We start from the raw sequence: 24,314 nt of genomic DNA, 5'->3' as shown, positions 1-24,314 counted from the left end.
CACGCTCAACTCACACGGGTTTGCTTAAAACAGAATACAGATTTCCAAGTCCCATCTACCATCCAACAGTTTTGGGATAAAAATGGAATAAGGTTCATTTTACTTTGCAAGTGTTTCTGTTAAAGAAATAGCCCGGCAGGAAACCAAGGCAATACAAGTCAGCTATCCCCCACTGCCCCTTTTCCTTAGGTGTTGCATTTTCTGAAGGAAACCTTCCCCCAAGGATGCAGTAGGTACATTACACCTGGGGAGCTGTTCAAGGCACAAATGAAGTTCAGAGCGTGCTTCGCTATTGTGTGGATTCCGGGAAGTGCCTTCCAGGAGAAGCATTTGTCTGAATACACACACGCCCAACTCATACATACTTGTTTTCTGGCTACAAAAATAACCATCAGCTGTGTTGTCTCCCTGGAACCCCTCAAAAAGGGAGAAGCAAGAATTTTGTTTTTGAGAGGCGTTCTCCAAGATTCTGCTGCCCTGGCTTCGTTACTGAAGTTCTGTCTTCCCCTTCAGTGCTTCCCTGGACCCCAGCTTCAGGGCCAAAGTGACAGGGGCATAAGGGTCACCCTGGCGGCTGTCGTCTGTAACTGCCCAGAGCTTGCATGGTGGCCGCTGTGGAGTTGTGTCCTTAGCAGTGAACGCTGTCTGTGAGCTTTCTCCACTGCTGAGGGGTCACCTGTTTACATCTGGACAGGGAGGGAGCCAAGGGGGCCTTTTGTTCTTTCTGTCAGTGTGAGTCAGTAGACCACCATTGAGTCTCAGGGGAAGAGGGGCAAAAGCCAGATTTTTGTTTAAAAAAAAAAAAAATGTTTTCACAGCTGACAGCTGTATGCAAACAGTAATAGTACATCGCGATGAGCATTTTAAAATATGAACAGTCAAGATTATTGGCTTTGGGTGAAAACCAAGTGATATAGGACCAAATGGTTGAGTTTGTCTGATCACATCGCTCCCTTTCCTAATACACAGGCGTTAGTCATTACGGGGACAAAAGCAGAAGCAATGTAGTTGGTTAAATCCTTAATCATGGAAAGTGGTGGGCAACAATTTGAGGTTTATTTTTCTTTAGGACACTTTATTTATGATATACTACCATTTATCCCCAAAACACACATTTAGTGAGTTAGAAAAAATGTCCCTTTTGTAATCCTATAACAGGTACACAGCTAGGTAAGTAGGATGCAGACTGGGCACTTGTGTAGGACACAACTTAAGCAACTGTACATGGCATGCTGCCTGAAGTTTCATCCTAGCCCCTGTTTTCTCTGTGGGCTTTTTGTATACCTGCTGTGCTTTTGTCTTATTATGAACTGTATAAAGGCAAGAGTGCATGGAAATGTACTGTGACCTAGAAGAGAAACAATCCGTGAGGGAACCAACCCAGTCTCAAAACATACATTCAAGATATCTGGAATGGTTCCTACAGAATTGGCAATGATGTGTAGAAATGTGTGGTCTTTGATCTAGTGAAGCAAATCCATTTTCAGAAACTACAATCTGATAAATGTCACTTACCCTCCATTTCTCTCCTGGACTGATGTTTTCCTTCCTTACAGAAAACACACAACCATAGTTTATTATAATAGCCTTGTATGATACTAGAACCACTTCTTGAAAGCCCTGAAGTTAGCTGTATTTTGAAGGATGAAAAGCATTATGCATGAGGCTTTGCCACCGAGACTTGTAGAATCCTAGCTATTCAGCAGGCCTCTTGCAAGGAATCTGAAAGAAGAAGGAAAAAAAAATAGTGTCATTTGACCCCAGAGTTTGTCCATAGGCTTGATGAGGCTTAAAAGACCCTCCCCTCCACCACTGTGCTTGGTGGAGGAATGGTCCCATTTAGTGAAAACACGGATGGTTTCTGTGTGTATAAACTACACCCACATGGCGCTAATGTTTGGCACCTCTAACTCTTGCCGCTGTGGGCTGAGAAACAGATCCTCACCACCCGTCTTGTGTCTTTTCTGTTTCTGACTGCAGATGATAGCATTTCTGTTTAGTTGAGAAAGCAGCAGATGCTGCATATGCCTAAGACTTCCAGGATGTACCGTAAAGGAAACAGGTTATTGCAGCCACACACGGATGTGGGAAAAGACGTTTCTTCCATCACTGCTGAAAGGTGGGATGGGTGAGTGGGTGTCTGCTGTACATTCTTGCATAATTAGTGCTGCAGGTTTGGGCTGCTCCCTTTAAGCACGACGTCACTCAGATCCTCTGCGCCTCTTGGGGACAGGCTAATGCAGGCACATGGACTGTTTCGAAGCCAAGACAGAGACTTCAGACTCTCCCCGAATGTGGAAGTGGTGGCCAGGAATAGCAAATGCCAGGCCTCCTCGAAGCCTCTCCTGCTCTCTTCAGGCTGAGAACAGTACATGCAAGCATCACTAGGTGGCATAGCTGCCTTGGTGTATTATTCTCCTGGAGCCAAGCTTGTAACTGCTGTGGGATGCTTTGATGATCTACCTGATAGGATTCATATCCAGGCCCACTGACACAATTTATTCAGATCAAGTGGAAGATTCCATTAGCAGCAGATCACTAGATGGACTCCAGGAGAAAAAGAAGGCATGCCTTAGGGTCTGTCACCACAAACATCTGCACGGTGTAGTTCACCTTGCCCAGGCTGTGGCTGAGACAGAGCTGCTGAGTGGAGCTCAGGCGTTCAAGTTCATGATTCAGTATGCCCCACCCCTGCCAGCCCCTACCCCCATACACACACACACACACACACACACACACACACACACACACGCCTTACCCATCCTCAACTTAGGAGGAATCAGGAAAGTTTCGAGAAAAAGGAATACATAAATATCTCTATGTGTGTATACATTTGATAGTGACTACTGTAACACTGATAGACTCAAATCAGAACTACGACAAACCCACTTGACTGGGCTGACACCTCGTTTCCCTGAACTGCACTTTTTGTCATCTCTCTAGCTGACCACTTGCCTGTTAAGTCTCCCTGGAACAGAGCCAGCCCTTGTCTGTTTCTTCGTTCATTGTCAATGGCTACTTTCACACAGCCACAGAGCTGAGTAATGAGACAGATACTGCACGGCTCATAAAGCCTAAAATACTTACTCTCTGGCCCTTTACAGGAAAAACTTGCCAACTCCAGCCCTCCAGAATATAGTTTGGGGAACCTTTATTCCTAGCATCGATATTTCTAACAAATTTCTTAAGTCAATACTGAGACACTTCCCATGGATAATAGAATTTCTGTAATAATGATAGTAAATACATTTCTTGTTGACCATAAAGCATTTTGGCAATGACCTAGGCAGGTAGGTACTATGCCGTTGTATATGGTGTCTGTATTCAGGAAGTTCACGAGTTAGTGTAGAAGGTCTGTTTGTGTAAAAGAGCACACAAGACACCACAGAGTAGAGAGAACACAGGAGTGTGGGAGGGGGAAACGTGAAATTGAGAGCCAGAGAGTTAGGGTTTTAGTCTGGGTAGTGACATTGTCTTCTGTGAGGATAGCAAAACCTTTTACTGAGCACTTACTCACCAGACCCCATCCCGACTGCTTTACATGAAAAATTTCTTCTAGTCATGTTGAGGTAGTTATTATTATTATCCCAATTCACTGGGGGAGGAAGGGAAGTCTCAGGTTAACTACTTACCAAAACAAAGCACCCACTTAGGAAGTGGGAAGCAGGGACCAAAACAGGTGTGTATGACAGGTAACCACCACATTGTAAGGACTCCTTCTTGGAGATATCACGTAACCTCTGGATTTCCCCCACCGGTAGCAGGATGTCACAGCACACCCTGCTCCTGGGTGCAGTGCAGAGTGTAATGTTCTCGAAGCTCTGACACTGAGCTCACTGATGGAGTGACCACACAGGGAGCAGCAAGATCCTCAGATGGGGAGGAGGTTACCCTGGGTTGGACGGGTCACACAGAAGCCTGCCTCTGAGCTGGCTATCGACAGAGGACAGAAGGAAGGAGGAGCACAGCCTTCAGGGTAGATAGAAAATGTTAAGAGTGTCACATCCTTGACCTTGAAGGAACCGGGAAGGTTTGTGGAGAAAAATACACAGATATGTATATAATTTGAGCCTTTTAACTTGACAGTGTTCATTGCCATATTAAAAGCTCTGAGCCATCCTGCAGCTAAACAGTTTTTACATTATTTAACCTACGGTTTTCCTCCTTCTGGCAGTATGGGATGTGCTTTTCATAGTGTATCAGTGATCATTTGTAGATCAGTATTCCTCACATTACTGGTTAGAAATGCTGGAGTTTTACATTTCCACTCACTACTGTCAAACCTGTATTTTCTTTTCTTTTCTTTTTTTTTTTTTTTTTTTTTTTTGATGGTAGACTGTTGGCATTTATGAAATCGTTACTTTTGTTTGAGGATGCAGACTTGGATGCTGACCCACTCTTGTGCAGTTCAGTGCATGTCCACGGAAGGAGCTGAATGCCCCAGCTGAACGGAGCCGTGCGCACCGAGTCCCCACGGGAGGGTGTTGGAGACGGGTGTGTCGCCGTGCTCATCTCTGTGTTGAGCTCCAGCATAAGTGGGAGTTCTTAGAAGCCGTGTGGCTTAATACATCTGTCTCCTTGGCGGCTGTGCCAGCTTTTCATGACAGTGCTTTTCATCATCTGAAACATGTAATTGCTTTTGACGACAACAAGAGAATTATGGCGAGAGGACTCTCTACAGTTTCCGAAAACACTGAGCTGCCTGTGCTTCAGGCCCGGTCAAGTTAAGCAGACTTGGGGCTGGAACAAGAGAGAGGGTTTGCAGACAGAAAGGGGCATCCAGCAGGGAAAGGACCTGCAGCAGCTGGCTCCATGGGCGTTTTCTTCAGAGTAAGGATTTGTGGATGGAGTTTCCCCCACCAAACCAAGGCGTGAGGGGAAGTTGGGGTGACTGTGTGTTGTGCAGACGTGGGTCTTGCCTCCCATTCAGTTCCAGGATATGGTGTGTGCTTGAGGAGCCAAGTCTGAAGCAGAAAGACTATAAGCAGAAAGCCCAAACCCCCCTCCCTCCACCACCAGCCCCTGTTCCAAACCTCCCCTTAGGCTTCCCACACACATGAGAGTTGTTTGAAGGGACTCTACGGCCCTTTCTGGGATTGACGTCAAAGTCTCCTTGTGTCCTGAGCTTCAGAAATGTCTGCAACTGCACATGCCAGAAGATTCCTCTCCATCAGGCAGAATAATCAAAACCAGGCTGGTTGCTGGGCCATGATGCTCGCCGGGCTCTGTGGGTGAGGCCCACCACCACCACCACCACCATTTGGGGCATGAAGCAAGGCAAACAGTTCTCCCAGAGAAAGGGTCTTGTGTGTGTTTTTTTACAGAGAGCATAGACCCTGTATCAGGAGATGTCTGTGGCTTTTTCACTTCCTGATCTCTCTGAGCTGCTGTCCTCTCTGGAGGCTAGTGGGAGAGAGGAAAGCAGAATGCAGGGTTCAGTGGTCATTTCCCAGGGAAAAGGGAGCATTCAGATGAGTGCAAGTGGATGACCGAGGAGCAAATTCTCAAAGGATTATGAAAACCTGCAGAATAGACCTGTATATAATTTAACCGGGGATGCTGGCATATGTCATTTAGCTTTCGTATAAAGAGAAGAAGCTGGGAACGATGCTGATTTCAAGTGCATGTCTGTCAGATGAATCTCTGTGCAGTTTAGAGCCCACAGGTCACACCCTTCATTAAGATGCCAGTAGTCCCTTGTAGGCCTGTGCTCTTTTCCAGAGCCCTATCTAAAGCCCTGGTTACATAAACACATGAATCACGTCTGCCTTCTGGGGAGTTCTAAAGTTACTCATTTTATCACTGTGGGAGCAAGTATCTTGGGTTGGTTGGTCTCTCCTGGAAAATAGGTCTGCAAGAAATGCTTGCTGAGTCCATGACTGTCCTCTTTCTGTAACTGGGGAAACCGAGGCAAAAAAGTACTGACTAGAGACCCATGCTTCCTCTGCTTTTCTTTCCAAGTCGATTTGGGATATGAACCATTACGGGGCAACAAAGGAGTGGGGTGTTTTGTCTATCAGGCACACAAAAAGGGAAAAATGTAAAACCGGCAATTTTTATTTTGATTTTTTGCAAGGAAAAATGCAGCAAAAAAAAAAAAGATGCCTCTGATTTCTCATTGAATTTTTTCTTGACCACTCTCAACACCCTCATTCTGATTTATTTCTCAAGAACAAGGCGAGAGACACTCCGAGCAGAAGTTCAAATTGCCCTTTTGAGAAGGCAGAGATGCGTTGGAGGTTGCTATTACCAGGCCCTCTAGAGGCACTTCTAGGGTCTTAATGCATTTTATTCCTTCCTACTTGTGAAAACCCAAAGCCTGTTGTTTTCCTCTTTAGGAAAAATGTGGGTATGGAATGCAGAAAGTGATCTTCGGTCTGCCGTTCTTCAAAAGCCAGGGGACACAGGTTGGTCCCCCGAGAAACCTCCCTTATTTCCTAGTCCTGCACAGAGGAGGATGCTGTGGGGGGCCCCTGGTCATATGCCAGCTGATGGGAAGAGAGATGATTCAGATCCTGGGCATGAGGACAGATAGAATGCACTTACTCATGACATCAAAGACCCTCTGTGCTACCCAGGCAAGGTCACCTGGTGCCACTTCTCTGCAGGCTAAAGAACCTCTACCCCATGCTCGCTTCAGCAGCACATATACTAAAATTGGAATGATACAGAGAAAATTAGCATGGCCCCTGCGCAAGGATGACACGCATATTCGTGAAGCGTTCCATATTTTTAATGAATACTGTTATGCTGAAAATAAATAAATTAATTAAAAAAATAAAAGAACCTCTACCCCTTCTAGAATAAGAAGAGAACATCGTTGTAGGTTCACACCACAGTTGGCTACAGTATGGCTAGCTGCCCCATTCAAAGTAAGAAGTTAATTAAAGACTGTGTGCATTCTGGGCAGAGTGGTCTAAAATGAGCGTGTCACACTGCCCCAGCAGACTCAATCTAACTGAGACCCCCATTGTGAGCAAAAGATGCTCTCAAAGAAGGGCCTTGAGCTTGAAAACACACTCCACCTTGACAAGATATGCCCTGTGGCAGGAGGCTGGCTCTGGGTACCCAAGAGGGTCCTTGGGTTTTTTGTTACTGTTGTTGGCTTTTTGTTTGTTTGTTTTATGGTGGTGGTTTTGTTTTTTGGGTTTTATTTTGTTTTAAATAAGATCAGTGTCAAAGTCAGAAGAATTTGGAAGAGCTCATACCAAATGAGGCTGTTCCTTTCCTTTCTGTGGAAGACCTTTTGGAGTTGATGCCGAGAGCCATTCCAGCTCCATTTCTCCCGTTCTGGTCCTACTATCTAACACCCCACCCAGTCCAGCTGGAGTTTGTTGATTTTCTTAAAATATTGAGCAACTGCTGGCAAAGGAGCCCTGCAGCTTGGTGTGAGGGTCTGGGGAGAACCCTCTACTCGACAGGAATACCTCTGTGGTGACTTCTCTGGCTTACCTCTGGTTTACTCTGGTGAAACTTCAAACTGATACTCTTCTGGGGGCAGGTGGGGTGGCTGTGACACACGTTCTGTGTGCCTAAGTCCATCTTCCCTTTTGCAAGAGGCTTATCGCTTACTGAAACCTACTGGCTGTATCCCATGGCCTCTTCTGAGGGATTGTGTCCCCTAGGGCAGCTCTCAGAGCTCAGAAAGAATTGGTCATGTTTTGCCAAAATGGGACGGAGGAACTATGAGCTTGCATAAGGGTCATTGCTATTTTGTACAGCCCTCTGGCCACACGTAGACACCTCTTCTTCCTCATGCTCCTTAAAAGGGAGATTTGTTTAAGACACACCTTCACATTCCCCTCCCTCCATCTGTTCTTCCCTCCCGCACACACAGCTTCTGATGGAATTTCCAGGGCCTGACTTGTTCTCCTCAATTCTTCTTCCTCCTCCTCCCTGTTCCCTGAATTTCCCCAGTCTCTGCTACCTCTTCTCTCTACCTACCGCTGCCATGGACCCTCTAGCATTCTGTATATGGGGTCTGAGGTTGGCTGGGTGGGGCTTGTGCATGTCTGGGAGAGAGTGCCAGGAGACTGAGACAGTGGTGGTGCCTATTGTTCTCTGTCTGCCATGACAGCCTTTTCCCTGAGCATTTGCTTCCGATTAAAAGCGGGGGGGGGGGGGGGGGGGGGGGGGGGGGGGGGGGGGTGGGGGAATCAGCTTTATGAGTTTGTTTTATGGCTAACATGTCAAGGATTTTAGGTCTAGAAAGGAACAAAATGAAGAGTTGAGATTCACACCAGTCCTTTGTCTGATTTTTGCTGAACAGCATGCTGTGGGGTCCACCATGCCCCATTGTCTTTTCCCTCAGCCCTAGGGCTGCCTTCTCCCCTGAGTCCATTGCTGGATGGTCTGAGTACCTTGAGAGCCCAGCAGAAAAAATTCTTGCCAGCTTGGGCTCCTCCAAGTCCTCACTTGCCCAGTCTCCCCACAGCGCTGGTCTTCACTTCTCTAGAGCCCCTGTTCCTTCTGCCCTAACCTCTCACTCATGAACACGCTTATGATTCACCTTGGGGTCTACTTATAATCCAGACTCCAAATCTGGGGTCTAGAAAGGATCCAGTATTCTACATTTCTGACCAGATTCTAGGATTTATGGACCACGCTTTCTCAAGGACCACATTTGTCCTGATTCAATGGTCATGCTAAAGTGAAAGATGATTAATCTGATGAGCACATCAGTATTAATGAACTGAAGAAAAACCAGGGAAGGGCCTTCCCCTTTCCCCAAGTGTCCTGTGGGCAGCAGCTTCCTGGAGATAACTCATTTATCCATTCTATCCCCATTTCTCAAGCCCCTGCGGAGGGCCACGTAATGTTCTAAGCCCAAGGGCAGTGCCTCTCAGACTGTAATGTGCATGCAGATTACCTGGGGATCTTGTTAAAATGCAGATTCTGATTCAGTAGGTCAGGGGTAGGACCTGAGAGTCTGCCTTTCTAACAAGCTCCCAGTGGATACCAATGCTGCGGGTCCCTGGAGACCTCGTAGAGGGAAAGAGTCTAGCCTGGAGCTGTGGATATAAGGCAGGAGCCAGATAGGCTAACCTTCTATACAACTTTAAATTTTCTCATGGCCATTTTAAAAAAGTAAAAAGAGACAGGTGAAATTAATTTTGAAGAAATATTATTTAACCCAGTATGTGCGCAGTGTTACTTTAACACGTACTCAATGTAAAAATGCTGGAGGTCTCCACATAGTTGCCAATACCAAGAGTGTGTTTTCCAGTTAGAGTAAATTTCAGTTTGGACTAGCCACATTCCAAGTGCTCAATAGCCACATGTGGCTAATGGCTACTGTTCAAGACGGTGCGGGTCCACGTGATGCTCTCATCTCTGGGTGGTTGGGCAAAGTGACCCTGAGGAGAGCAGAAGGTGCCACCATGGGGCCTGGGGCTTGCAGAGCTCTTGGGAAGAAAAGTGTCAATGACATGAAACCTGGACCAGCTCCCTTCCCCCACCCCCTTAGGAAATAAATAAAATCGAAATCTCTCCATGCAAGTGGTTTCTTTCTACCAAAGCTCTCTGCTTTGGGTTGGGTCAGATTGCCTTTCCATCCTAAAAGTGCTCCTCCTGCTTCACTGAAATGGAATCTCCTTCATCTTTACTCCTGAGTTGGGGGCCGGGGGGACGGAGGAGCTGGCTTCGCTTCTGCGGCTCTTACCAGGTTTGTTTTTGACGTCAAAGCCCCTGAGCGTGGCTTTGCTCCGGGAACCGAGTTCTGACTTTGCGTTCCTGCAGATTCTCTTGTCACTCCAGCCTGTGCTCCAAATGGGGAGCTGAGAGTGGGGTGCCGGGTGCTCGTGAGTCACTGCCTCCACCTGTCCTACCAGCTGACCGGAGGAAAGGGGCCAGGTTGGAGGGCTTGGAGACGTCAAAAAAAAATAAACTCCTTTGGCTTTCTTGACACCTGCCCTCTTCTGTATTCCTCATGACCCGTGCTCGGGATCTTCATAGTGTTTCAAAGTACTTTATCCTCTGGCAAATTGGGACGTGGCAGATGTGGCTGCCCTGGGGATAATGCGTGACAGGCTTTGCCCAGGATGCTGTGCACTTGTATGGGGTTTGGAGTTCACCCAGGCCCTGTGCCTGATGTCCAAGTATTAAACGGCTCTATTAGAGAAGAATAAACTGAAGTTGGGTTTAAGAGCTGCAGTAGTAAAACTGGTTAACATTTAGCTAGCACTTCTTAGTTGATGTAGCTTTCTGACCATCTCACATTTCATTTTTATAAAGTATTTTTTACATTTATTTATTTTTTTAAATTTATTCATTTTTACAAAATATTGTCTGGAAGAGAGAAGGGGCAGAGCTGTGGTCCTCATCTGTTAGGTGAGAAGGTGGGAGGTGTGAATCTCTCTGGCCCCATTTGACTCTGCTATTCTGTCATCTGGGGTTGGTTTGTGCATTTGAATGGTCAGATGCTCTGGGTGAGAGTGTTGGCTATGAGGTCAAGTTGCCCAGATTGGATGTTGCGCAGAATTTTTAACCTAAGCCCCAGTTTCTCCGTCTCTAAAATGGGAATGATAATTGCACCTTCCACATAGCATTAGGTGAGATAATCTATGTAAAATACCGTGTAAGTTCTTGAACTGTGTAAAGTCTTGATTGTCCCTGTCACCACTGGGAGACCTAGTCTCCACGTCTGACTACACTGGAACAAAGAGAAGGATCTAGTTCTTGCTCACTCCTGTGCCACCTTGCTAGCCAGTACCCTCCCTGAATCTTCCCTGCATTGCTCCAGAGGGGAGAGTCTGTGTGTCTTTGCTAATATTTCTATTTCCAAAAGAAAAGAAAATGGTTCACGAGGGAATTTGAAACTCCAAGTCAATTCCTCTAGGTAGGCAAAATGAGGTAAATGAAGGGCTTGGCCAGCAGGTCCCAAAGAAGCAGGCTTGGGAGGGCTGGAGTGAAGTACAGGTAAGAAGACTTACACGGAGAAGCTGCTGGTCCCCGCACTGGCACCATCCGCTGTGGAGATATCATCGTGTCTGCTCAGCCAGCTAAGTACAAATTAATCTCTCGTGGCTGACCAATTACGCACAGTCTTTTGTGAGAAAACAAGTTAAAAGAAATGCGTTAGGTAAAGAAAGGAATAGCGGCTCTTACAGGGAGTGGAGGGATAGGCGTGCACAATCAGAAGGCATTTAATTTCCAGCTGCAGTCCAGCTAATCTTATCAGAAGGTGTCGGAAAGTGACTATATCTAATCGTGTGTGTATGGACACATATTCCTGACCAGGGCAGCCAGGCACCCTGTTCACCTGGGTCAGTTCCAGTTTACAGCTGTTGTCCTTGAAGAATATTATTTTTTTCTCTTTTCTTTCTTTATCTTCTAGAAGGGAAGGAGGGAAGAGGCAGAGGGAAAAGGAAAGAGAGAATCTTAAGTGGGCTCCATGCTGAGGGGCTCAGTCTCACAACCCTGAGACCACGCACCAAAATCAATTGTCCGACACTTAACTGACTGAGCTAGCCAGGCATCGCTTGAGTAATTACTAAGAGCATCCCCTTTCACTCTTGGATGAGTCTTGGTTTGTACAGTAAAGTGTACAGTTAACTTAATTGTAACTACCTAGCATGTCTGTATGTTTAACAAAAACACATAATTTATAGTGCTGGAAGAGTGTAACAGGCTGTTGTTGAGTTGTGCCTTTTTTTGTTGTTTTCTCTAGAAATATAAATTGAAGTTGTATCCTGGAAAGAACTTGCCCTTTGGAAAAAGGCCAACATAGACCCTGTTATAGAGAAAGGTTGGATGTGATCATCAAGAGAGTAAAGTCCAGAGTGACCATCTGGGTTCCATCTCTAGCTCTGCTACTTACCAGCTATGACTTCTTGGACAAGTTTCTTAACTTCTCTGTGTTTGTTCTATAACCTCTAAGAAGGACACAGAAGTACCTGCTGTATAGGTTGAAATGAGTTTTAAGTGTGTTAATAGTTAACACACATGAAACAATGACTGACATTGATTAAGCCCTCGGTAAATATTTGTTCTTACTTTAGTCCTAGCTTTACTGTTCCTTGGCTGCTTGACCATGGGGGTTGGAGTTCTCTGAGCCCCGATTCCCTGTAAACTGAACAGACTATTTCATACCTTCTGGAAATGTAGGAAACCTCTAATGGGGTCATGTACATGCAGAGCTTAGTGCAGCACCAGGTTGTAAAGGATTGTCACCAAATGTTCACTTTTCTTCCCTTTCGACTTTGCCTTGATAAGATGGGAAGGGTCTCTGATAGCTCATGGAGCTCATCTCTCCTCTTGTTTGTTGCATGGAAAACTTGAAGTTGTTTTCTATGATGTCTGTGGCATGAGGCTGTGAAGCCCACCAGAGAGGTAAGTAAACTTCCCAAGAGTTGCCTGTGTCATCTGAGTGATACATGGCGGTGGTGAGCTTGGGACGACTGTGGTGAAAATAGCAAAGACAGTGGTTAAAAGATGGCTGCATTTTTATAAGCTTCTAGAACACCCATCGCTACATACCCTGGTGAGGTGTGGTTTGTTTTTCTTTTAATATTCCCTCCCCTTTCACTCCTCCAAGGTCTATGGGTTAGTTATTTTTGAATTCCAATGACATTTCTGTTTAAGTGATAACAAGTTGAGATGAGCTGAAGACTGCAAAGAAAAATCAGTATGGGAGCTGGTATTACAGAGGAGGGTGTGTTTAAAATACTGTATTTGCTCTTGTTTCTGTGGGGTAAACAGTACCTAATCAAGAGTTTTATCAGTAAGAGCAACCTTTGAAAAAATGAGTAGTCACTGGTTAATGCTATAAGCTATGTATCTTTCAAACCAACTTGATTTACTCAGACATTATTCAGATCGGTGAGTTTTTTTCTTGCCTCTCAATCAGCCATCCTTACATTTATATTTTCAGTAAGTATTTATTGAGTACTTACTATGGGCCAAGCAATATGTCATGTTTAGGGGATACAGCAGTGGAAAAAGACACGAAAAAAACCTGTCCTCAGACTTAAGATCTGCATAGTGTTTACACAATATGCTTGTCATCATTCAAGCATGTTCCAAAGGCCATCAAATGTCCTAAAACACATAAGTAAAAGATACAAATTGAGCTAAGAATGAAATGCAGGGAAAGCATCAGTATTACTAACTGGGAATAAATAAGCAAAAGCCTTTCATCAGTGTTTTGCAGGAGGATAAAGTGGATAGCTTGAGCTGAGGTTCATGTGAGCTGACTAGACCAAAGAAGTGAAGCAAACATTTCATGTTAAAGCTTTCAGACAGTTCTTGCTGCAATTACTGGTCCCATCTCAGACCTGAGACTATATCCTCTTTGCTTTTCCATCTCCCGTGCCCTAGACAAATGTAGATGGGTGCATTAGAGTGCCCCACACACCATCTACTTCTTTCAGGTAAAGCCTACTTCCAGCTAATAGGAAATGGTTATGTATATATGTATGAAAGCTTACAACCATGGCCATTAAAACCATCTTCTTGTGATATAGGTGATACAAGTCATGAGGTTGAAAGTGGCTGGGGAAAAAATGTGACTGAAAAATCACGATTGAAAAATGATGCAGATCCTTTACCAAATACTATTAGTCACCAGTGTTTTCCAAGGTTGTTGGCAGAGAAAGTACGTCAGAATTACCTGGGCACCTTGCTAAGGAGGCACCTGGTCAATGGAGATTCTTAGAGGAGGGTGTGGAGATCTGCATTTTTTTTTAACAGCTTTGGGTGGGTTTTCATACACGTTGAACTTTGAGACCCAACAAGTTAATCCATTTTACCAAGAGTGAATGTAAGTGTCAACCTCAGAAAACTGTCTCTCTGAGAAATGGGCAAAGCAATAAAGCAGTATAAAAGGAAAAAAAAAACTAATAAGGCATTGTTAGAGGAAATATAGAGGAATCTTGGAATATTTGAGATTTCCAGGACTGAACCTATATTTACAAAGTACCTTACAGTTTCTTTAGAAGTCCAAGATGATTTTTCTAATGTTTGAGGTTGACCAGAGCCCAAATATATTTGCCAGAAGCAGATTTTCCCCCTCAGATTTAACCTCCCCCTCCCATGCATTTTTAGGGAAATTTAATCCATGTGCTCTTGGTAGTCTTGCCCTAAATTTAACAAAATGTCATTTTTGTAACAATAATTTGGTAGCCCTGTAGTATTTTAGAGTCTTTTGTTCCCCTTCAGAAACCGGAAGCTGCATTTGGCCAAAGACAGACTAACCTCAAACAGACAGAAGTTTGAGTTGGCTCCAGAGCACAAGCCCCACAAGTATCCTGTGAGTCTCCCACAGACTCTGGGCACTCTGCTTAGATAGGACCTAACCTTCAAAAAGCTCTCTTGCTTCAAAAAAGAAGGCATTTAATAATGGTAACATGACATTCTGGAAGATCAGGGGGCTCAGAGAAACTCATGCTTTAGTCTTGGGCTTTCCACCAGTTTGCTGTGTGGCTACGGTCAGATACTCTACAACATCTCTGCTTCTCTCTTTTGTTCACATTTAAATGGGAGGATTAAATTACAGACGGTCCCTGACTTAGGATGGTTGAATTTATAATTTTTCAACTTTAGGATGGTGCAAAAGCAATGCACTTTGAGTAGAAACCATAGTTGAAATTTTGAATTTTGATCTTTTCCTGGGCCAACAATATGCTGTAGAATGTTCTCTTTTGATGCTGGACTGTAGCAAGGGAGCCTCAGCTTCCAGTGAGCCATGTGATCACGAGAGTAAACAAGTGATACACTTAAAACTAACTGTACTCCTATAACCATTCTGTTTTTCACTTTCAGTACACCATTGAGATATTCAGCACTGTCTAATGAAATTGGCTTTGTGTTAGACGATTTTGCCCAACTATGGTCTAATGGGAGAGTTCTGAGCCTGTTTCAGGCAGGCTAGCCTAAAAGCTCTGATGTTCAGTAGATTAGATGTATTATATATATTTTCGACTTCGGATTTTGTCAACTGATGATATGTTTATTGAGAGAGAGCACCATCATAAGACAAGGAAGATCTGTATGTGACATTTGGGTCTAAAGTACTTCTCTGTCTCAAGTATCATAACAATTACTGAAATTGCTCCCTAGATTCTTCTACAACTGTAGTGTATTTTGGTTGGCTTATCTGTTTATTGCCTTTGCAAACACAATGCATGGCTATGTCTCTGGCTTCTTGCCAGGAAAGAGGAGCCAATTTGATTGTGTTGCTTCTGGATGTCAAAACATTCTTGTCTGACCATGCCACAGAAGAAGTTTGTCGAAAGTGTGACTGACTGACATAATGACTGATTGGCTGATAACGGCGGCTGACAGTGATTGATTGAGTGTAAAATTATCTGCTCTCATTACTTCTGAAATTGAATTCAGATTGGTTCTATTGGAGAGTTTCCATGGAGACCATAACCCACTGAAGCAGGTGTTTGTGGATGCAGTGGCTTATTGTGATCAATACCTTTTTCCTATGTGGGTCTGAAGAAATTATTTGTGATTATAGTGGAAAGAGACAGCCATATATAAAGTGGGGGGGGGAGGAACTCATGTTCAGTCTCACTGCAACGAAAAAACGGGCCTTCTCAAGCTTCTGCTTTGGCTGACTAGTCCATCATACATTCACTAATTTGCCATTCTTATTTTATTGTGAAATTGGAGGATTTGCATTTATTAAAGACAAATATTGTAGGATTTTTCCTTTCCCCACTTTGAAGATCAGAACAGTATATAAATGTTCATACTTGTTTTTAAAAATGTGATAGATTACAGTAACAACAAACATTTAATCAACTCTTAAACACACACACGTTAATGTGGGACAGGGATGGTCCCTCAGGCTTTTTCTGGGTTGTTTCCATGAATGAAGAAGTCCTTAAACAATTTCGTGGGCTTGCTTATTGATCTCTTTCAATGGCATGCTATGTCTGCTCTTCAGGGAAGCCTTTCCTGACTGCCCCCATCAGAGTTAATGACTCCTTCCTCACTGTACCGGGGCATTCTTCCATCTCCGGTTCTGTCTTCTGTTAGGACATTCATCTCAAGCCATTTTGCCTTCAAAGGCTTACATCTCTCTTGCTCTCTTGCTGATGACCTCTTTGAGGACAGGGTCATTTTCTTTTGTCTTCATATCATCCTCCGCATCTAGTGGAGTTTGGAGACATCACAGAGATTCAATACATGCCTGTTGATTGAATTAACTGGGGCTGCATTGCAAGATCCTCTCTTCCGAGCCTGGTGTTTAATGGGCTTCCCACAGAGTGAGGCACATTCCCACCAGGTGCCTCAGTGGTTTAGTCCCTGTTTCTGTCCCTGTGGCTGTGTGTGTGCCCTCGAGGGCTGTTAGGGACTATTGTGTTTCAGGAGGCTGGTATCACAGTGGCAGTCTGTACAGCATCTAGAGCAGCACTGACCTGTGTGTGTAAAACTTGAGTTCCTTAACCACCTGCATGAGAGCATGTGGAATCACGTAGAGTAATTCTGTAAGAAATCACAATTTAAAAAAAAAGAAAGAAAGAAAGAAAAGAAATCACAATCAAAATCACTCAGAGTGTTGGTTAAAATATGGTATCCCCGTACCTACCAATTCAGATTCTTTTGATTGAATTTTGTAAGAAGGGTAAGCAATTTCAATACCGCAACTTTGTGAATCTCTGCTCTAAGGCAGACATATTCCTTGAGACTTCTAAACGGAAGTCAAGGCTTTTGGGCTTTTGTTTCTTTGTATTGCCTTTAGCAATAACTGGCCATGGGAACATGAAAACATATTTAAGGGAAATTATGGGGCCTTTATCTTTAAAGAGAATGGGTATTTTTTGAAACTGTCCAGAGAAGTCATCTCACATGTTCATTGCAAAGTACAGACTTGCTGCAAATAAGGGCCCAGCCAGTGGTGTCAGCCATGAAGTGATTGTTCCAGGGGTACCCTCCACAGGACACATGACAACAGGCCGTGTGCCAGTGGCTTATCCATGAACTTGATGGCCTCAGCGTTGTGCTTCCTGAAGTACACACCCTGCTTTGTGTTTTCCTCTCTAGAGTAAATGCAAACCAGTGGAGATCTGAAGCTATCTCAGGGCAGCAAGGGAAATCTCTGCCTCCTCCAGAGGGCTGTTTCTTCTTGCTTTGTCTTTGCTGGTGCTCTCTGATGGCCCATCTGTGTCATGTCTTCCTCACAGAATCTGCCTCTTTGGATCCCAGCTCTTTCTTGCAGGAATTTTCTCTGCCAGGTGCAGCCCCCAAAGAGAGGCTCCCCACCTGAAAGTTTGAAGAGGCTTATTCCTCTGGGGTTAATTCTCTCCTCGGTCTTACCTTGTTTACTTTTCCTACTTATCTTTCTGGGACTTCTTTGGTGAACTGCTGGGAGGGGCAGAGACTAGTTAAGGTCTTCTGTTCTTAGGCCTCTTCCTTACTCCAGTGACAACCACAGCAGCTCCAAATACCAGGGCTGCCATGACCTGTTAGAATTTCTTTCGCCCTTCCCCCTACTTTGGGTTTATCAAGCTCTAATTGACATATAGCATTGTAGAAGCTGAATGATTTGATAAGGCAGACATTCCAAAATGATTCCCACATGATTCCTAAGTTTAGTTGACATCTGTCACCACACAAAGTTAGAGCATTTATTTATTTTTCATGTTTTTTGTTGGTTTGTTTTCTGCCTTCAGAGTCTTTATGGAACTGATGAATGCTCATGGGAGTTAATGATTTTCTCCATATCCCCTTCCCCCAACTTTGCCTCTCCCTCCCCCATCCCTCCCCCATCTCTTCGAAGTACTTCTGTTCTTGTTTGTAGCCACTGTCTGTAGGAAGAGCCATGATCCCTGTCTTCACACTGTCGGTGGTATTACAGTTTGTTATGTAGCGTAAAAAAGTGTTTGTTATATAAAAAACAGCTTTTCTTACACGGTATTTATTAGTGATTCAGACACCTATCATTCATTTTACCTATTGTGGCCTTCAAGGTGAGCAGGAGCCCTCTGTTTTGTTCCGGAAGCCAGTGATAGTTGAAAAGCCTCCAGGTGGCTCTGCCCCGGGGGTCCCGTGCCCTCCCTGCAGTCCCAGAACGGTTCCTGTGACCCCAGCTGTGTAGTTCAGGCAGGATTCTTAGGGCTCTGACGTGAAATGGAACAGAAAATTGCTTGATGTATTTTGCCACATGAAGTACCTTTAACCGCCGCATGGTTCTTTATACTCTTCCGATTAAGAACTCTACTAACATTGTGTGGGTAAGTAAAAGATTCTTTTTATTTTTATTCTGTGGGGAAAAAAAAATAAAAAAGGAAGAAAAAAAAATCCAGGCATTGTCAAAATATTTGCTTAATCTTCCAGAATCGGGAAGTTGTGTAGCTGCTTGCTCTGACAGCCCGGAACAATGGTCATTAAATGAGAAGCAGATGTAACAAAGTCCGCGGTAAAAGCCTTCTATTACGGGCTGTAAGGGGAAAAAAATTAGTTGTTAACAGAACACAGTAAGCGTTATGGAATAAATCAGAACAAAACATTCCCAATTACTGTACAAAGATAATTAAAGTCTACGACGCTAATTAAGGTCTGTTTATATCTATTTCTGTTTGTGTACAAACATATGCACATAGTTAAATATTTTCTATTGTTTTTTACGCAATGCTAACTTCAGAGTCGAGTCTCTCTGAATTTAACTTTTGTTTTTATATCACCAGGAAGTACAATCTCCAGAAATTGAAACTCCAGCTTTTCCTCCTTGATTTTACTTTATTTTTCTTGGCGCACTTCAAAAAAATATTTCAAGTATGCAATTCTACTTCCTTGAGTGGACTTTTTCGGTCTACTATGTTTTTCAGTGGGATCAACCAGATTTTCCCCCTACCATTCTTTAAAGAAAAAAGGATTTTTCTTTGAATTTGACCAATATGGCAAAATATCTTCACACATTAGTGTTATGTAGGATTACCAAATGTCTTTTGGATAGGAATCTCAAGAAAATTCAAACTTGAAGAAAGAGAAATTGATAAATAATCCTCCCTCCTGGCAGTTCCCCCAGGGTTTTCATCACAGGCTATAAATATCACATAAATATTCCCTCACTGTAAGCTATAATTTTTTGGATGGATGTCAATGGTTTTTAAGTGGGAACAACAATGAGCTATAATTATCATTTGAAAGTCATTAGCTAAACAAGTGGAAAGGCAGTATCTTTCCACCAAGGTCCAAGAATAGCCTCGGCCTATACTGTATTTGACTTAACTTTGTGAATTAGGAAGAGACCTAATTCTAAATTGCTGTTGACCTTCTTTTGAAAATGACTTCATGCCACTACCCAGATCAGCAATTTCATTTTTAAAAGAAAGTACAAAGTTCTCCTTGGACTTCTTTCTCTTCTTTCTCTTTCTTTCATTCCTTTGTTCAAACCTACCTGCTGTCTATGTTTTCCCTTAGTCTCCATCTACCATAGATTTAATACGGCTGCAACTTTATGGCAGTTCTTCCTACTGGGATTAAACTAAAAAAGAACTTGTATAGGAGTCAGAACTTCAGTCTTGAAACAGCATTGGTGAGACTTTATTCCAGACCAGTCCTGTTCAATAGAGTTGTAATGCAAGTGGCATACAAAAAGTTAAGTTTTCTAGTAGCTGTATTTTTTTTCTTTTATTTTTTTAAATTAACATATAATGTATTATTTGCTTCAGGGGTGCAAGTCTGTGAATCATCAGTCTTACACAATTTATAGTCCTCTCCATAGCACATACCCTCTTCAATGTCCATAACCCAGCCACCCTGTCCCTCTCCTCCACCCAACAGCAACCCTCAGTTTCCTGAGATTAAGAGTCTCATGGTTTGTCTCCCTCCTGAACCCATCTTGTTTCATTTTTTACTCCTCCCAAATCCCCCACAACGCCCCCCTGCCTCTCAAATTCCTCGTATCACAAAGATCATGTGATAATAGGATAATTGTCTTTATCTGATTAAATTATTTTGCTTACCATAATACCCTCTAGTTCTATCCATGTCATTGCAAATGGCTAGATTTGGGTTTTTTGATGGCTGCATAGTATTCCATTATATATGTTTTATATATGTATATATACATACATGTATATACATACATATACGTATATACATACATACATATACCATCTTCTTTATCCATTCATCTGTTGATGGGCATCTAGGTTCTTCCCATAGTTTGCCTATTGTGGACATTGCTGCTATAAACACTCAGGTGTACATGCCCCTTTGGATCACTACATTTGTATTTTTGGGATAAATACCCAGTAGTGCGAATGTTGGGTCATAGGGTAGCTCTATTTTCAACTTTTTGTGAAACCTCCATACTGTCTTCCAGAGTGACTATACTAGCTTGCACTCATTCCTGCCAGCAGTGTAGGAGGGTTCCCCTTTCTCCACATCCTCGCCAATATCTGTCATTCCTGACTTGTTCATTTTAGCTGTTCTGACTGGTGTAAGGTGGTATCTCACTGTGGTCTTGATTTATATTTTCCTCATGCCAAGTGATGTTGAGCACTTTTTCATGTGTCTCAAGGCCATTTGGATGTCTTCTTTGCAGAAATGTCCGTTAATATCTCCTGCCCATTTCTTGATTGGATTACTTGTTCTTTGGGTGTTAAGTTTGATAAGTTCTTTATAGATTTTGGAAACAAGACCTCTATCTGATATGTCATTTGTGAAAATATTCTCCCATTCTGTCAGTTGTCTATTGGTTTTGTTGACTATTTCCTTTTCTGGTCTATCCTTGTGCTTTAGATCTTGATGAAGTCCCAATAGTTCATTTTTTCCCTTGCTTCCCTTACCTTTGGTGATGTTTCTAGGAAGAAGTTCCTGTGGCTGAGGTTGAAGAGGTTGCTGCCTGTGTTTTCTCTAGGATTCTGATGGATTCCTGTCTCACATTGAGGTCTTTCATCCATTTGGAGTCTATATTTGTGTGTGGTGTAAGGAAATGGTCCAGTTTCATTTTTCTGCATGTGGCTGTCCAATTTTCCCAACACCATTTGTTGTTGAGACTCTTTTTTCCACAGGACATTCTTTCTTGCTTTGTCAAAGATTAGTTGACCATAGAGTTGAGGGTCCATTTCTGGGCTGTCTATTCTTTTCCATTGATCTATGTGTCTTTGTGCCAGTACCATACTGTCTTGATGATTACCGCTTTGTAATAGAGCTTGAAGTCTGGAATGGTGATACTACCAACTTTGGTTTTCTTTTTCAGTATTCCTCTGGCTATTTGGGGTCGTTTCTGGTTCCATATAAATTTTAGGATTATTTGTTCCATTTCTTTGAAAAAAGTTGATGGTATTTTGATAGAGATTACATTAAATGTGTAGATTGCTTTAGGTAGTGTAAACATTTTCACATTATTTGTTCTTCTAATCCATTAGCATGGAACACTTTTCCCTTTCTTTGTATCTTCCTCAATTTCTTTCATGAGTACTTTATAGTTTTCTGAGTACAGATTCCTTGCCTCTGTGGTTAGGTTTATTCCTAGGTATCTTATGGTTTTGGGTGTAATTGTAAATGGGATCGACTCTTTAATTTCTCTTTTTTCGTTCTTGCTTTTGGTGTATAGAAATGCAACTGATTTCTGAGCATTGATTTTTATATCCTGATACTTTACTGAATTCCTCTATGACTTCTAGCGCTTTTGGAGTGGAGTCTTTTGGGTTTTCCATGTAAAATATCATATCATCTGCAAAGAGTGAGAGTTTGACTTCTTCTTTGCCTATTCAGATGCCTTTTATTTCTTTTTGTTGTCTGCTGAGGCTAAGACTTCCTATACTGTGTTGAATAGCGATGGTGATAGTTGACATCCCTGCCATGTTCCTGACCTTAGGGGAAAAGCTCTCAGTTTTTCCCCATTGAGAATGATGTTTGCTGTGGGTTTTCTATAGATGGCTTTGATGATATTGAGGTATGTTCCCTTTATCCCTACACTTTCAAGTTTTTATCAAGAAAATATGCTGTACTTTGTCAAATGCATCTATTGAGAGTATCAAATGGTTCTTGTTCTTTCTTTTATTTTTGTATTTTATCACATTGACTGATTTGCAGATGTTGAACCAACCTTGCAGCCCATGAATAAATCCCACTTGGTCAGGGTGAATAATCCTTTTAATGTACTGTTGGATCCTATTGGCTAGTATTTTGGTGAGAAGTTTTGCATCCGTGTTCATCAAGGATATTGGTCTGAAATTCTCCTTTTTGATGGGGTCTTTCTCTGGTTTTGGGATCAAGGTAAAATGAGTTTGGGAAGTTTTCCTTCCATTTCTATTTTTTGGAACAGTTTCAGGAGAATAGGTATTAGCTCTTCTTTAAATGTTTAGTAGAATGCCCTGGGAAGCCATCTGGACCTGGGCTCTTGTTTGTTGGGAGATTTTTGATGACTGCCTCAATCTCCTTACTGGTTATGGGTCTGTTCAGGTTTTTTGTTTTTGTTTTTGTTTTCCCTTCCTGGTTCACTTTTGGAACTTTATATGTCTCTAGGAATGCATCCATTTCTTCCAGATTGTCAAATTTGCTGGCATATAGTTGCTCATAATATGTTCTTATAATTGTATTTCTTTGGTGTTAGTTGTGATCTCTCCTCTTTCATTCTTGGTTTTATTAATTTGGGTCCTTTCTCTTTTCTTTTTGATAAACCTGGCCAGGGGCTTATCAATCTTATTAATTCTTTCAAAGAACCACATCCTAGTTTTGTTGATCTGTTCTACTGTTCTTTCGGTTTCTATTTCATTGATTTCTGCTCTGATTTTTATTATTTCTCTTCTCCTACTGGGTTTAGGCTGTTTTTTCTCCAGCTCCTTAGGTGTAGGGTAAGCTTGTATACTTGAGACCTTTCTTATTTCTTGAGAAAGGCTTGTATTGCTATATACTTTCCTCTCAGGACCACCTTTGCTGTGTCCCAAAGATTTTGAAGAGTTGTGATTTCATTTTCATTTGTTTCCATGAATTTTTAAAATTCTTCTTTAATTTCCTGGTTGACCCATTCATTGTTCAGTAGGATGCTCTTTAGCCTCCATGTATTTGAGTTATTTCCAACTTTTCTCTTGTGGCTGAGCTCTAGATTCAAAGCATTGTGGTCTGAAAATATGCAAGGAATAATCCCAGTCTTTTGGCACTGGTTGAGGCCTGATTTATGACCCAGGTTGTGATCTGTTCTGGAGAATGTTCCATGTGCTCTCGAGAAGAGTGTGTATTCTGTTGCTTTTGGATGGAATGTTCTAAATAAATCTGTAATGTCCATCTGGCTCAGTGTGTCATTTAAAGCCTTTATTTCCTTGTGGATATTTTGCTTAGATGATCTGTCCATTTCAGTGAGGTAGGTGTTAAAGTCCCCTACTATTATTATATTATTGTTGATATGTTTCTTTGATTTTGTTATTAATTGGTTTATATAATTGGCTGCTCCCATGTGAGGGGTATAGTTATTTACAATTGTTAGATCTTCTTGTTGGACAGATCCTCTAATTATGATACAGTGTCCTTCCTCATCTCTTGCTATAGTCTTTGTCTTAAAATCTAATTAGTCTAATAATAATGACTGCCACTCCAGCTTTCTTTTGATGTCCATTAGCACGGTAAATTGTTTTCCACCCCTAACTTTCAATCTGGAGGTGTCTTTGGGTCTAAAATGAGTTTCTTGCAGACAGCATATCTATGGGTCTTATTTTTTTTTTTATCCATTCTGATAACACTGTGTCTTTTGATTGGGGGCATTTAGCCCATTTACATTCAGGGTAACCATTGAAAGATATGAACTTATTGCCACTGTATTGCCTATAAGGTGACTGTTACTGTGTATTATCTCTGTTCCTTTCTGGTCTCTTACTTTTAGGCATTCTCTTTGCTTAGAGGATCCTTTCAATATTTCCTAGTGTTGTTTTGCTGTTTGCAAATTCTTTTAGTTTTTGTTTGTCCTGGAAGCTTTTGATCACCCCTTCTATTTTCAGTGACAGCCTAGCTGGATATAGTATTCTTGGCTGCATATTTTTCTTGTTTAGTGCTTGAATATATCATTTCTGGCCTGCTAGGTCTCTGTGCATAGGTTTGCTGCCAGTCTAAGATTTCTACCATTGTATGTTTACAGATCTCTTGTCCCGAACTGCTTTCAGGATGTTTTCTTTGTCACTGAGACTTGTAAGTTTTACTATTAGATGATGGGTTGTGGACCTATTTTTATTGATTTTGAGGTGGATTCTCTGTGCCTTTTGGATTTTGATGCTGTTGCCATTGCCAAATTAGGGAAATTATCTGTTATAATTTGCTCCAATATACCCTTCTGCCCCCCTCTCTCTTTCTTCTTCTTCTTGGATCCCAATCATTCTAATATTGTTTCATCTTATGGTATCACTTATCTCTCAAATTCT

The 24,314-nt window shown here is 42.5% G+C and overlaps 1 protein-coding gene and 1 non-coding gene across 2 annotated transcripts in view; both read left to right on the top strand.

The window, feature by feature from the left end:
- Window positions 1-24,314, top strand: part of RORA (RAR related orphan receptor A) — a 709,088-nt gene that overhangs the window by 171,328 nt on the left and 513,446 nt on the right. The window lies entirely within an intron of this gene.
- On the top strand, window positions 6,628-6,734 carry LOC132000400 (U6 spliceosomal RNA). Its single transcript, XR_009399275.1, has one exon. It is a non-coding gene; the product is annotated as a U6 spliceosomal RNA (small nuclear RNA).

The sequence above is a fragment of the Mustela nigripes genome, chromosome 13 (assembly GCF_022355385.1).
Source record: "Mustela nigripes isolate SB6536 chromosome 13, MUSNIG.SB6536, whole genome shotgun sequence".
Classification (NCBI taxonomy): Eukaryota; Metazoa; Chordata; class Mammalia; order Carnivora; family Mustelidae; genus Mustela; species Mustela nigripes.
This window is presented reverse-complemented; position numbering and strand designations above follow the sequence as displayed.